Consider the following 12,185-nt stretch of genomic DNA (forward strand, 5'->3'; position numbering starts at 1 on the left):
ATAATATGGCGATTTAGGCAGCTCTTCACTCCTTCTCAGAAAGTGGGGGGCAGAGATGTATCTGCAGAATCCTGCCTGGTTAAAAGTTGCATTTCAGGGTCAGAGTCGTAGTTTTACCTCAGAGATTCATGCTCAGGCATATTTAAAAAAACATCTTGGGCCAAGGGACCAGCAATAAATATGTGAGAGGTTGTAGCATTTTAGTTGGAATCATGTCCAATGGTGCAGCATGATTGGAGGGTTTGACAGGGCAGGAGGGGAAGCCAGAAATGGTATAGAACCAGATGTCCTTATTCAGGCTCAGGACGGAGACTGATTGCCTTTTTTTTACAGGAGGGGGTAGGGGTCTTGGGTGAGTTTGGTGAGGGAATTCTCACGCTGGTGGGGTGAGAAAATGGCCTAATTATTCATTAGTTAGGTCTTGTAGGTTATGTTGGTGGCAATATACTTTGTTCTATTGGAGTAGCTGTGTAATTGTGTGACAATGTTACAGATTTGGTATGGGTAAATTGTGTATTGCAGCTATTAAAATTTGTGGGCTTAATGATGTTAGGAAAAGACAGAAAGTAGAAGTTGGTTTGTGCCTGCTTGTTGCACCTATTATTTGCCTGTAAGAGACCAATATTTAAGGCACACAACAGCATATGTTAAACTCTCTGGATTATAAGTTGATTGATGAGACAATGTGTGAGATGTGGGGAGTGGCTATTTTGGCTCGTGGGGTTGGGCTGCGGTTTACTCGGATACAGGCTGATACGTTCAATTGCTGGGTCATTACTGAATGTCAAACAAGCTCTGGGGTGAAACTGTCTGTATGCTCAATGTATGGCAGCAATGTGGAGGATCCAGTAGTAATTGAATTGGTTACTAAGGAATTTGCATTTTGGCCTCTTCCTATTATTTGTTTAGGAGATTTTAACATCAATGTACAGAGTGATTTGTCTTTGGAAGAGGGTTGGAGGTACTCAGGGAGGAAACCAAAAGTATTTCAGGCATTGAGGGACCTGTGTCAAGATCATGGCTTGGTAGACATTTGGAATTTGTTGAGGCCTTTTTGAACCTGGCTTTAGTTTTTTACACTCCTCATTTGTCACATACCCACTGGAATATGTGTTTGTGTCTACCTCCCTAATTCATGAATGTATTATAGAAAAAGCACCACGTATTCTTTCGGATCATAATCTGTTAGTTGTAGAATTAGAGGGCGCTGATCTTAAACCAAAGGAGAGGTCCTTGACTTGTGAACAAACTCTTTTGTTAAATGAAGAGTGTTGTAATCATATGATACAGTGGATCCATAAGTACTTGGGGTATAATCTGGGGAGCTCATCTACAGATATGGTCTGGCATGCTATGAAGGCTGGAATCTGAGGGGAACACTGAGGTCCTCCTTGAAATATAAAAAGCAAGATAGACAAACTTTATAGCACCTTCAGGTTGTTTTAGCTTCTGCAGAAGATGGTTTGGTCACCGCCACTCAATGGAGGGTGATTTGGGTGAGGATCAACTAAGTGTGGATGTTGCCAAATCAGCTATCACAGAATTTCTGGTAAAAAAATCTGCAGATAAACAGGTGGTTTGGAAGGAGAAAGCTTATGAATATAGTAAGCAGATTGGTCATCACCGTGCTATCGGAACAGACAACAAACTATGCTAAATACAGTCAAGTATATCAATGACCAGGGCCAGGTCGAGTTACTGATCCAGTTAAAATCAGAATTTAAACAATATTACCAAACCTTGCATATGGATAAAACTGGGGGAGGGGGCATCTAATGTTTCTAGGGAATATTTAGGTCTAATTCCAGTAGAGAAATTCTCCATTGAGGAGCAGGAACAACTAGAAGGTTCCCTGCACTGGGTACAGATCTTGTTTACATTGAATATCCTTGTGGGGGGTAAATCCACGGGTACTGACTGTATCCCGATTGAATTTTATCAGATAGTTGCTCCCCAGCTCAAGGATTGCATGAGCAAGCTATTTAAACATTTTGTTTACGGGAGGCAGGTCACCAAGCTCTTGGTATTCTGCAAAAATTGTTGTCCCCCATTGAACAAAAACACTATTTGAACTGAGTTCCTACCATCCATGAACCTTGATTAATGGCGATTCCAAAATCTATTCCAAAGTTTTGGCTTCTTGGGTAGCACCAATTATCCATAAGATTATTTTGTTCTGTCAACGAGGTTCATCCCGGGAAGATCCACAACTGACCATATCTGAAGGGTTATTTTGCTGTTTGATGCTACCAGTGTCACAGGGGACCTTATTGCTTTAATTCTGCATGACACAGAGAAAGCCTTTGACAGGTTCTCCTGGAAATTTCTCTGGGTGGCTCTAGCAAGAGTCAATGTTGGCAAGGGCTTTATTCAAGTGGTCAAAATGTTATATGCTGACTCCGTGGCCAGGGTAGTTGTGAATGGGGCTTTGGGGTCTAGCAGGGGACCAGGCAAGATTGCCCATGCCCCCCACTATTGTTTCCAATTTTTATAGATCCCTTTATACATAGGCCGAAAGCAAAGGTGCAATTCTACTGATTCAAACTCAAGGGTGGGATAAAAAAAACGTTGGTTTATGCCGATGACATTGTACTTGTAACTTTGGACCCAATTACAGCTCTTAAGCCTGTGTAAGGGGCGGCTGGAAATTTGGAAGGCTCTCTGGCTATGCCCTGACTAAAAATAAGAGCCAGATAGTTATTAATGAGGGGGTTAAGATGACGGACAGGGGGTTGTGGAGAAAGCAGTATACCTTGGCGTCACCATTACCACTTTAGAGATAATATTGAACCCCTATTGATTCAAATCATACAAGATTTTTCAGATGAAATGTTAGGGGGTAGATGTAATGTTATCAAGATGCTCTTTTTCCATAAAATTCTGTATATTTTCTAGGCCATTCCTTTAGAATTTTCAACCCAGTGGTTTAAGATAATGGAAAATGTATTTTTCGGTTTATTTGGGCTAACTCTAGACCCAGAAGGTCATTCAAACTTCTTACATTACCCAAAGAGAGAGGAGGGTTGGTGCTCCCTAATTTGAAATTGTATTATTATGCCACTACACTGATACACATTCGAGTGTTGCTACAAGAACATTTTATAGAGGGGAAATAGAATGATTACCCTCCCCGTATGAACGTGTAGTTGGGAAAGAGGCGTGGAGGTGTTTATGACGATATTTAAATGACAGTTATTACAAAGATCTACTTTTTAAGACCCTCCATGGAGTGTACAGGGTATAGAGTATTCTTAGTAATTTGCAGTTCAAGCTTTGTTAGACACAAGTAGGGGTTTATTGGGAGGGTTGTTTCTTTTCCCCTTCAGGTATAATTTCTTATGACGTTTTGGAAAATTAATAGAATTTTGGATGGAAGGATTTTTTTAAATATTTGCAAGTGATTGATTTTGTGTTGCAAAAATGGTGTGGCTCTGCAAGATTTGCAAGACTATTGATAGATTACTGCGTTTAAGAGAAAGTTTAATTGGGGAAATGTATGGGTTTCTCAATTCTCAAAGACAGATGATATTGATAAATACACAAGTGGCAATGGAAGGCGGGGAGGACCATAGAATCTTTTTTTCAATCTTTTGATTGGGCACAATCTATTTTAAAATCCACTCAACTAAAAGCACAGGTATATAAGACTACTTTTTTCTTGCATTATACTCCGGATAAGATCATGAAATGGGGAGAAGGTAAAGCAACATGCTACTCTCAATGTGCACTACATAAAGCAGATATTGTACATTTTTTTTGTTCTTGTGGCAAGCTAGGAAATATAAAAAAATAAATATCCAGGTTTCCCTGGAAGAAACTCAATTATGAAGTAGTTCTATAACCAGAGGTAGTTTTACTAGGATTATCAGAGGTAGACTGGCCAGAATATTGACATGAGTTGATTTTTATATCCAAGACAATGTTAAACCACAGCATTGCTTCAGCGCGGTTACACTCTAAGCTACCTGGGATCCAGCAATGGCTGGCTCGGATCTTTGTAGTCTTTGATTTAGAAAAAGCGATATACTTGTGTAAAGGTAGGATTGCATGACGAAAGGGCCTGAGAATCTGGGCCCCATTGATAGAGTGGGTTGGAAGATAGTGGGATGGGGGAGTGTCAATTTTAGAGAGATAAATGAATGTTTATGGTTCTTTGCAATTAGCTCTTTCAGGGGGCAAGGAATTTCAGTTGGTCAGGTGTTTTTTTTCTGTGTCTTTGTATACAAAATGTGAATCTTAATGTGATGGTATATATTGTGATTGATTTATGGAAGTGAAGGCTTTTAAAGAATTTTAAAAAATTATGCTATATATTTCTGGAATGTCACCAGCTGTGTGGGTACCAGGGTGAGTTTTGTAAATCAATAAAAATGTATTAGAAAAAACATACCATTCCTTTAACACAATATTAAAGAGCAAAGATAATAAGTAACCAGCATGGTTAACAGGAAATTAAAGGATAATGACACTCATCTGTAAATATATCTGAATGAAAGATAGTCAAAGGATATAAGAAAGAAGTAAGTATTGGTAAAAAAACTTCCTGTAACAATTTTTTAAATATCTATGACAAAATAGTCAAGAAAACAACATGACAAAAACAAATAAATATGAAAAACAAATAAATTAGGAACAATATGCTACAATTTGGAAATCTTTGAAGCAGTATCTCTTGCAATTGAAGACACATTTCTGGTAAGTGGGGCCCATAATTTATCACATTTAACTGATAAAAGGGTAGAATGTAATTGTTACTGATCCAGTCGATGATCGTGTCAGATTAAGTTCCACCACTATTGGAGAGTGATATCTGTAGACTTCCAATTGGAGGCAATCACTTTCAGGCCATTTGTGATTTGAAGAGCTACCAATGTTCTGAACATTTTATTATGAGAATAGAGATTACTCAAACAATCCAAGAAAAAAGCAGCTGCTGAAAATGGTGTACAAATGCCAGTGAAAACACCAATTATTGTTCAAACATGCAAATAGAATTTAGATAACCGTGTATAAAAACAATTATGAGTATAGGTGCCAGAGTTGGTGTTGCAATGCGTGCAAACATATCCCTGGACAGGTTTTAGTTTTGAAAATTGTGCTAGTGTAGAAAAATGACTATTATAAAAATAGTAGAGCGTTTGGGTATTGTTGGCTGGACAAGCGGTAACATGAATCTTCTTCCATAACTGATCCTATGAGGTAATAGACTAGCTAGATTGTAAATCAAATTCCCATTAGAGTAAAAGTTTAAATTTAGGTCTATCAGTTTCAGACATTTGTGTCCAACCAAGCGTAAGTTTATCAGACTCTGAAATAGGAGCATCCATATTGGATTGTAATGTGTCTCTGAAATGATTACAATACAAAATCCTCAGACATTTGATCTTGTCAGGGTTCTAAGATAGACCATTTCCAACAATTGGGGTTTTAAAATAGAACTTCTTCAAAGCCATTATTTCACACTTTTCAATATTAAGATTATATTAGGCCTGGGTGGAACTCGCAGAGGTTTTGCTTTTTGGAGGTTTGTTAAGTGCGCAAACTCAGGGAGTGGGCGGAGGTGCTAGTCTGTCTGTTTGCGATGCTGTTTTACATGCCAGTAGCGCAATGCCTGATTCTGCACTATAAATTCAGCGCAATGTTCGCATGTTCATGGACATTTTGTTTTACATACTGTCTGTTCTCTGCACGATGCTGGGTTTGATTTAAAAATCTTTTTCAATGTTTCCCCTATCCCTCTCATCCACCTCCCATTTTCCTTTTTTTTTTATCAATGTGTATCTTTGTTTTTGTGTATTTTACGTTCTTGGTTTTTTCCGTGAGGTTTGGTACATTTTTGTTTTACCCTTCTACTTCCTTTAGTTCTTTCCTAATGCTTCTGTTCTGAATTTTCTTTTTTTCCCACCCCAGAATTATTTTGGAGCACCAGGAAGCAAGCGGTGGTGCCAGTGTAGCTTCTACAAGCCGCACACCTTGCTGTCGCCGGCAGCACCGAGAAGTGCAGCCCTGCGTCGTTTTTTCTGAGCTGGAGGTGACCACACTAGTTTTCTATGTGCAGCACCACCTCCCGTCCATGATGGCAGCAGGTCTGGGACTGGGTACACCCGGCGTCAGTGTCAGCTGCTGCGGGGGAGAATGCAGCAGTGTATGTGCCCGAACACTAGGGTGCAGCTCACGATGCAGTAGCTGATGTACCGCTGCACAGATATATTGGACTGTGAACAGGACCTGCTTGGTCTGCTGGGTGTCTAGGTCCCATGGCTTAGGGTGTAATTATTTATTGTTTGTTTTCTTAAATGCAACGTTTTGTTTTCAAATAGCATGCTGCTCAGAGGTAAGGTAAGTGTATGTAACTTTAAGAGTGATCCAGCTTGAGCTAGCCACGCCCTGGGCGCTACCTAATCATACTCCTCAGTGCTTACTTGGGCTAATTGTTTAAGCAACCTTGCAGACTCCTCTGTCCTGTCACCAAGATGATGGTAGTAATATCAGTGAGTTAGCATTCTCTGTGCCTTTCCTTATGTAGGTAATACAGTCTCAATCTCCGTGTGCTGTGCAATATGCAGTGATGCATTGAAAAGGGATGCTGAGTTGGCCTATCAAAGGGGGTTGAGAAGCAAAACATTAATTGCAATGCATTAGTAGTACTGAATGTAGTTTAGGAAATTAGGAACTGTGGGTGATCTGATTTAGAAAAGTACAGTGATACTGCATTTCCCTGTCAAAATACTTTGTGGGATATTAACTGTACCCAAAATCTAGATTTTTAATCTTCTTTATTTTTTACATCAGCACCCAAGGGAAAGAGGACATCATCCAATTTGGGTGAAGGCGGGCTGCCACCACCAGTGCAGCAGAGGGTGGAACCACCACAAGCTTTGTAATGTAATTGTAATGACAAGTTATAACCTGTGCATTCTAAACAATGTTTCCCAATCACCTCCTTGCCCATTGCATTTTGCCAGCCGGGCCGTGACTGAGCTGCAGCATGTTTCAGTTTGACACTGCAGTGTTGGCTTTACGATGTGCATCTGATTCTGTTAATGCAACATTTATGAAGTTTTCAATGCATTACAAACTGAAAATGGTGTGTATCCCAGTGTCCTATCAGTCACCTCCTACTAGTACGTTATTCCTTTATTCTTCCTTACGTTCCGTCCGAGCCTACCAAAGAAATTGAAAAATCCAATCTTGGCATGTGCCACATTTTTTTAGCCAAGCAATTTATGTATATATATTTCACAGCTTCCATAATGGATTACCACCTGTTCAAAATGTTCCTTTTTATCATGTGTCTACTTCAGTGGATGGCTAAGCCAAAGCTTAGCCCATGATGATCAATTACACCCCACTATTCTATAGTTAAACATCCACCTACACTAATCCCTGTAATGTATCCCTGCCTGCAGTACAGTAAATTTCATCCTGCCAAGTGAAGGTATTGAAAATAATTTGTGGTGGAGGGACAGGCCAGGGAGTAAAGTGGGACTAGGTACCTGTTTTAGAGTTTGACAGATAGGATACTCTTTGATGAACACGCCAAATAAAATCTATGTTCTGTTCCTTTCCCTGTACTGCCTTGCATCGTTTTTCCCATTGTCTACTTAAGGCAAATATTTTTACTGATGTGTGTAACGCACTATTATTATTCATCTGCCTCTTTGGAGTCAGGGTAGAATTGAAATGCAGTGGGCTAGAGCAGGTTCATCGGAATTAAAGTAAGATAATAAAAAATCCATTGCAGTTGCCGTAGCTACTGGCTGCAGAGAGTAGCAAAGTATCCAAAGTAAGGGTGGGCGTAAAATCCGTTTCGCAGGCGAAATTGCAGATTTTCCGCGATTTCGCGATCCGTGAATCTCGCGAAATCGCGGTAAAATCCGCGAATCAGCGGGGACGAATTTTCAGCCAAGCAAGGGTTACAGCAGCAGGTGCAAAAGTTGAACCTAATTTCTTTGTAACCTTTTACAAAAGGGTTACAAACAAATTAACTTCAACTTGGACACCTGCTGCTAATTGCTTCCTGGCGCCTCGTTGCCTACTTGCAACTATTCTCTGACCCTGCTTTGACCCTCGAAGCAGGGTCAGAGAATAGTTACAAGTAGGCAACGAGGCACCTGTCCAAGGAATTAAACCTCATCAGGAAGCACTTACAGATATAAAAAACAGGAAGAAGGGAGAGGATGGCAAATACACCCATTTTGAGTTGTCAGGAGGGGTTAAACTAAAAGAGTCCTTTACAGCACAATTTTCATATGCATTTTGCTAAAAATAAAAAGCTGTATGTTCTGTAGGGGCAACTCAGAGATCTGGCCTCTCTTTCTTTCTCTCGTTCTCTCTCTCCCTCTCTCTTTCCCTCTCTTTCACTCTCTTTCTATCTATCTATCTATCTATCTATCTATCTATCTATCTATCTATCTATCTATCTATCTATCTATCTATCTCTCTCTCCCTCTCCCATAAACGACTGCATGGGTAACTTCGCTATGCAAGCGGCTCGCGAAGACGCAAAAATCCCCGCGAACACGCAAAAAACCCAGCGAACACGCAAAAAAACCCACGAACACGCAAAAAACAAAAATCTGCAAATTCGCGAATTTTGTGGATCGCGAATTCGCAAATCCGCAAATTCACGGATTGCGAATTCGCAAAATTCGCCCATACTAGCATGTCTCCATTAACGTAGCACAACAAGAATAGCTGTGCTACCTAGTGCACAAGGCCTTACTCATTAATGAGAGGTAATTTATTAATTATTTTACACATAAATTGTTACTTTTTTTGTAGGAAATCCTTTAAACAACAAAAATCACTTACTTTTAATCTGGTGGTATATTATTCAAGCTTAATTCTTTAAAGCCAGTCAGTGATACTTTTTTGTGAGGCATGCATGGGGAAAACTTGTCCGTCTCACTAATCACATCAAATATTCCAAAGGGTTTCAGAGACCAGCAATGTGCTGCTACTGTGCCACTATATGAACAAGTGTTTGCACGATCCTTATTTAGAATTTGCTTTTTTCTTAATATAGCTACTACTGCTGGTCCACCATCTCGGCAGTAGATAGTAGCCCAGCTGCAGCAGCCACCCAGGCTGAATATCACCAGCTGGTAGCTCTAGAGGAGGAGGAGAAGAAGGCATTTGTCACCAGTGGCCCTGGACCTCAGTTCCTGGGCCCTGGGCCTCAGTTCCTCTAGCCAGCCGCCTGCGCCTCCATACCAGCCACAACATCAGCAGCTCCGCTGGCATCTGGAATTCTTGTACTGATCCATCACTGCTGCCTCCCTACCAAGACAACTTCCAATGTCACATGGTCCACATGCTGGTGCTTATTAACCAGGAGGTAGCAAGCCTTCGCCAGGAGGTGGGTAGCCTTTGCTCCGAAGTTGATGCCCTTTAATGTCCTTTTTTACTGTTTATGCTTTGGTGGGAGGGATTTTTGTTGTGGATGGAGAGGGTGGGAATTGGTTACAGAAAGGTGGACTTTTAGACATTTTTTCTTTTGAACATTGGTTGGGGACAAGGGGATGTTTGAGAATAGGAATGGACCTTTGCTGGGCGGAGAGGGTGGATTTTAAAGAGAAGTTAATATTTTACTTTATGCCACAAATCTTTTTTATGTTTTACTTTGCACTGCTGATTTTTAGTGCATCATGTTTTTTTTAACTCTGCTTATAAAAGTGTAAACCGGTTAGTTATACCCTTGTCCTACTACCCTCTGTAACTATATTGATCACTGGAGGGGGGTTGTAATTGACTATGCCTATATTTCCTACAGCAACATAGATAAACAACATCTTAAGTACAGTTTATTTACTAAAAAAAACTAGTTCACTTCACTCTATAATTCCTTACCTGAATAAATGAAGCGGTGGCTGCTACCTCTCTCTATCGCCCAAAGCCTTACTGTATGGTTTCTCAAAGTGCCTTCAATGTGCCTTCTTAATGGTGGAGGTAGCAGGCTAGCATGCTACCAGGGAAGGCATTACAAGCTAGGTCCCACCCCCACCTAGATTAAATCTAACTGTGGGCTTAATCAAACAATTATCAATCATAGGCAACTAGATTAAAAGAAAACACAGAGTTAGTGAATTAAATATTTATATTATAACTCTAGAAAGACTGAGACCAGACTACCACCATGAGAGATCAAAGAAAACCTGATATTACAACAAAACCTAGCAATAGTAGCTTCTTCTGAGAAATGGGGAACTAGTATTTAAGTAAAACTAAACATATGACATCCTAGATTCAGGAGAAGTGTACTTAGAGTCAGGACTCTGGAGAGTACAAGGTTAAGTGTTTATCCAGCACAAGGGCTGAATCATTATGTTGATGAATTATGTTATATTTGTATCTAAACTAAAGATGTGTTGGGGCTGGTGTGGGATATTGCTCAGGAAATAGAAGATCCCGCAGTGAGTTGGTGTCGGTTTCACCACATTTGCTCCCCCAAGTGTTCAATCAATTTATGGTGCAAATTAAGTCACACCCCAATAAAGCACACATCCTCAGGGAAGAAGGTTAGCGGTTTGATGAATGGATATCAATGGGGGGGTTGGGAAAAGTGTGACAAAGACAACCACTAAAAATCAACAACAGTCATCAGGGTGATTAGCAGTACTTCATCATCTTTATCAAATCTATTGAGGTAGGAAATGAAAGAATGACAAAGTTCAGTTAAATGAACTGCGGCACTTCTTCAGCCCCATTGGGATAGAGTTTTCCACATCAATAATCCGATGAACAACAGCTGTGATACGTTGGTTATGAGTAGACCATTACTCCTCAAAGATTTGAAGGAATGCAGTGGTTACCTCAACAAAACGTTATATTGCTTCCACATTGTCCTCTAAGATTAGATGAGAGGGTGATTTGGAAGGAGAATCCAAGTCTTTCTTATGACTTTTACTGAGCTAGAGTGCTTTTTTAATATAGATCCAGAAGTTGAAGAAGTACCTTCCAACCCGAATTCAACTGTGTCCTCCATGATTACTAAGATATTCTCATAGGCTAAGTCCCACTGGCGACTTTTATTTTGAATAATGAGTTTATTGGATGATAGGAGGGGTTAGCACGTCTTCCTTCTGCTTTAGAGATCTGCCTAAAAAAGAAAATGGAGTTGACAAACTTGTTCAATAACTTTTTGAATTGGTTGAAAAGATGAACAAAAAGCAAGGAAACTGCCACCAAATGTGTTGATACCAGTGAAAAACTGATTGAAGAGTCCAATTGTGAGACCAAAAACAACTGAACTTTGTGACCAGCAGTTTTGAAAGATGGATGCAGAGCCTGGAAAGAACAGTGATGCAGATATAACAACCACGAAAAGGAGGAGCTGCATATATCCAATAGAAAATGCTTCAACTGTTGTGGGATTCAAGAACCATGAGATTAAAAGCAATACCTCATGCGGCATCGAAGAACAATCAGCATGTCAGAACATAATGTTAATGAAGTGCAAACAACTACTGTTGTGAAGGACTGAACTGCTGCATAGAACATCTAATGAATAAAGACATTTCTCTAAGTAGAGCAAAGAGGCCAGTTATTGCCTGCAAATCACTGCCACAATAGATACCCAAAATTGAAAAATAAGTGTCTTGTAACCTCTGTGGTGCAGCATACAATTCCCTTCAGAAGGACGTACAGGGTCCAGAATGAGGGTGCCTCCTGACACACACAGCGCAGCATGAAGAAAAAGATACAAATATTGCATGCAGATGATAATGGAAATAGGCTTAAAATGTGGCGCCCCCCTTCCAATCATGCATTTCTAGCACAAGAAGAGCAATTGGTGTCACGAACAACCGTGCTCCCAGGGGTTCGCCGGAGCCACTCTGGAGGGTTAAAGATCAGTGCCCATCTTGTGTGGCGCTCGCATTGTGCTTCAAGGTATAGCTTGATGCTTGTAAATCAAAGTGCAGGCCTGTGTATCAGTTTGCACAGAAATTAGTAAGGTTTTTAGGTGTAAAAGCCATGGCTCATGTCAGATTCTATTGAACTGAATAGCAAAATGGTTAGAGGAATGTGAGAAATTGCTTTCATACAATAGGGCGTTGAACAAGTTATTAATTCGAACAAAATATAAGAATTAAAAAATATGTGGCACGATCAAGCTTAACAATCATGTAGGGTTGATCAAGTTTAACAGTTACTTTTAACTGCTCACAATAACCATTCACCTT

The 12,185-nt window shown here is 40.1% G+C and overlaps 1 protein-coding gene across 2 annotated transcripts in view; it reads left to right on the forward strand.

Moving 5' to 3' along the window:
• Positions 1 to 12,185, forward strand: part of LOC147683765 (arylacetamide deacetylase-like) — a 278,023-nt gene that overhangs the window by 158,819 nt on the left and 107,019 nt on the right. The gene's annotated exons all lie outside the window — the stretch shown is intronic.

The sequence above is a fragment of the Lissotriton vulgaris genome, chromosome 11 (assembly GCF_964263255.1).
Source record: "Lissotriton vulgaris chromosome 11, aLisVul1.2, whole genome shotgun sequence".
In the NCBI taxonomy this organism is placed as follows: Eukaryota; Metazoa; Chordata; class Amphibia; order Caudata; family Salamandridae; genus Lissotriton; species Lissotriton vulgaris.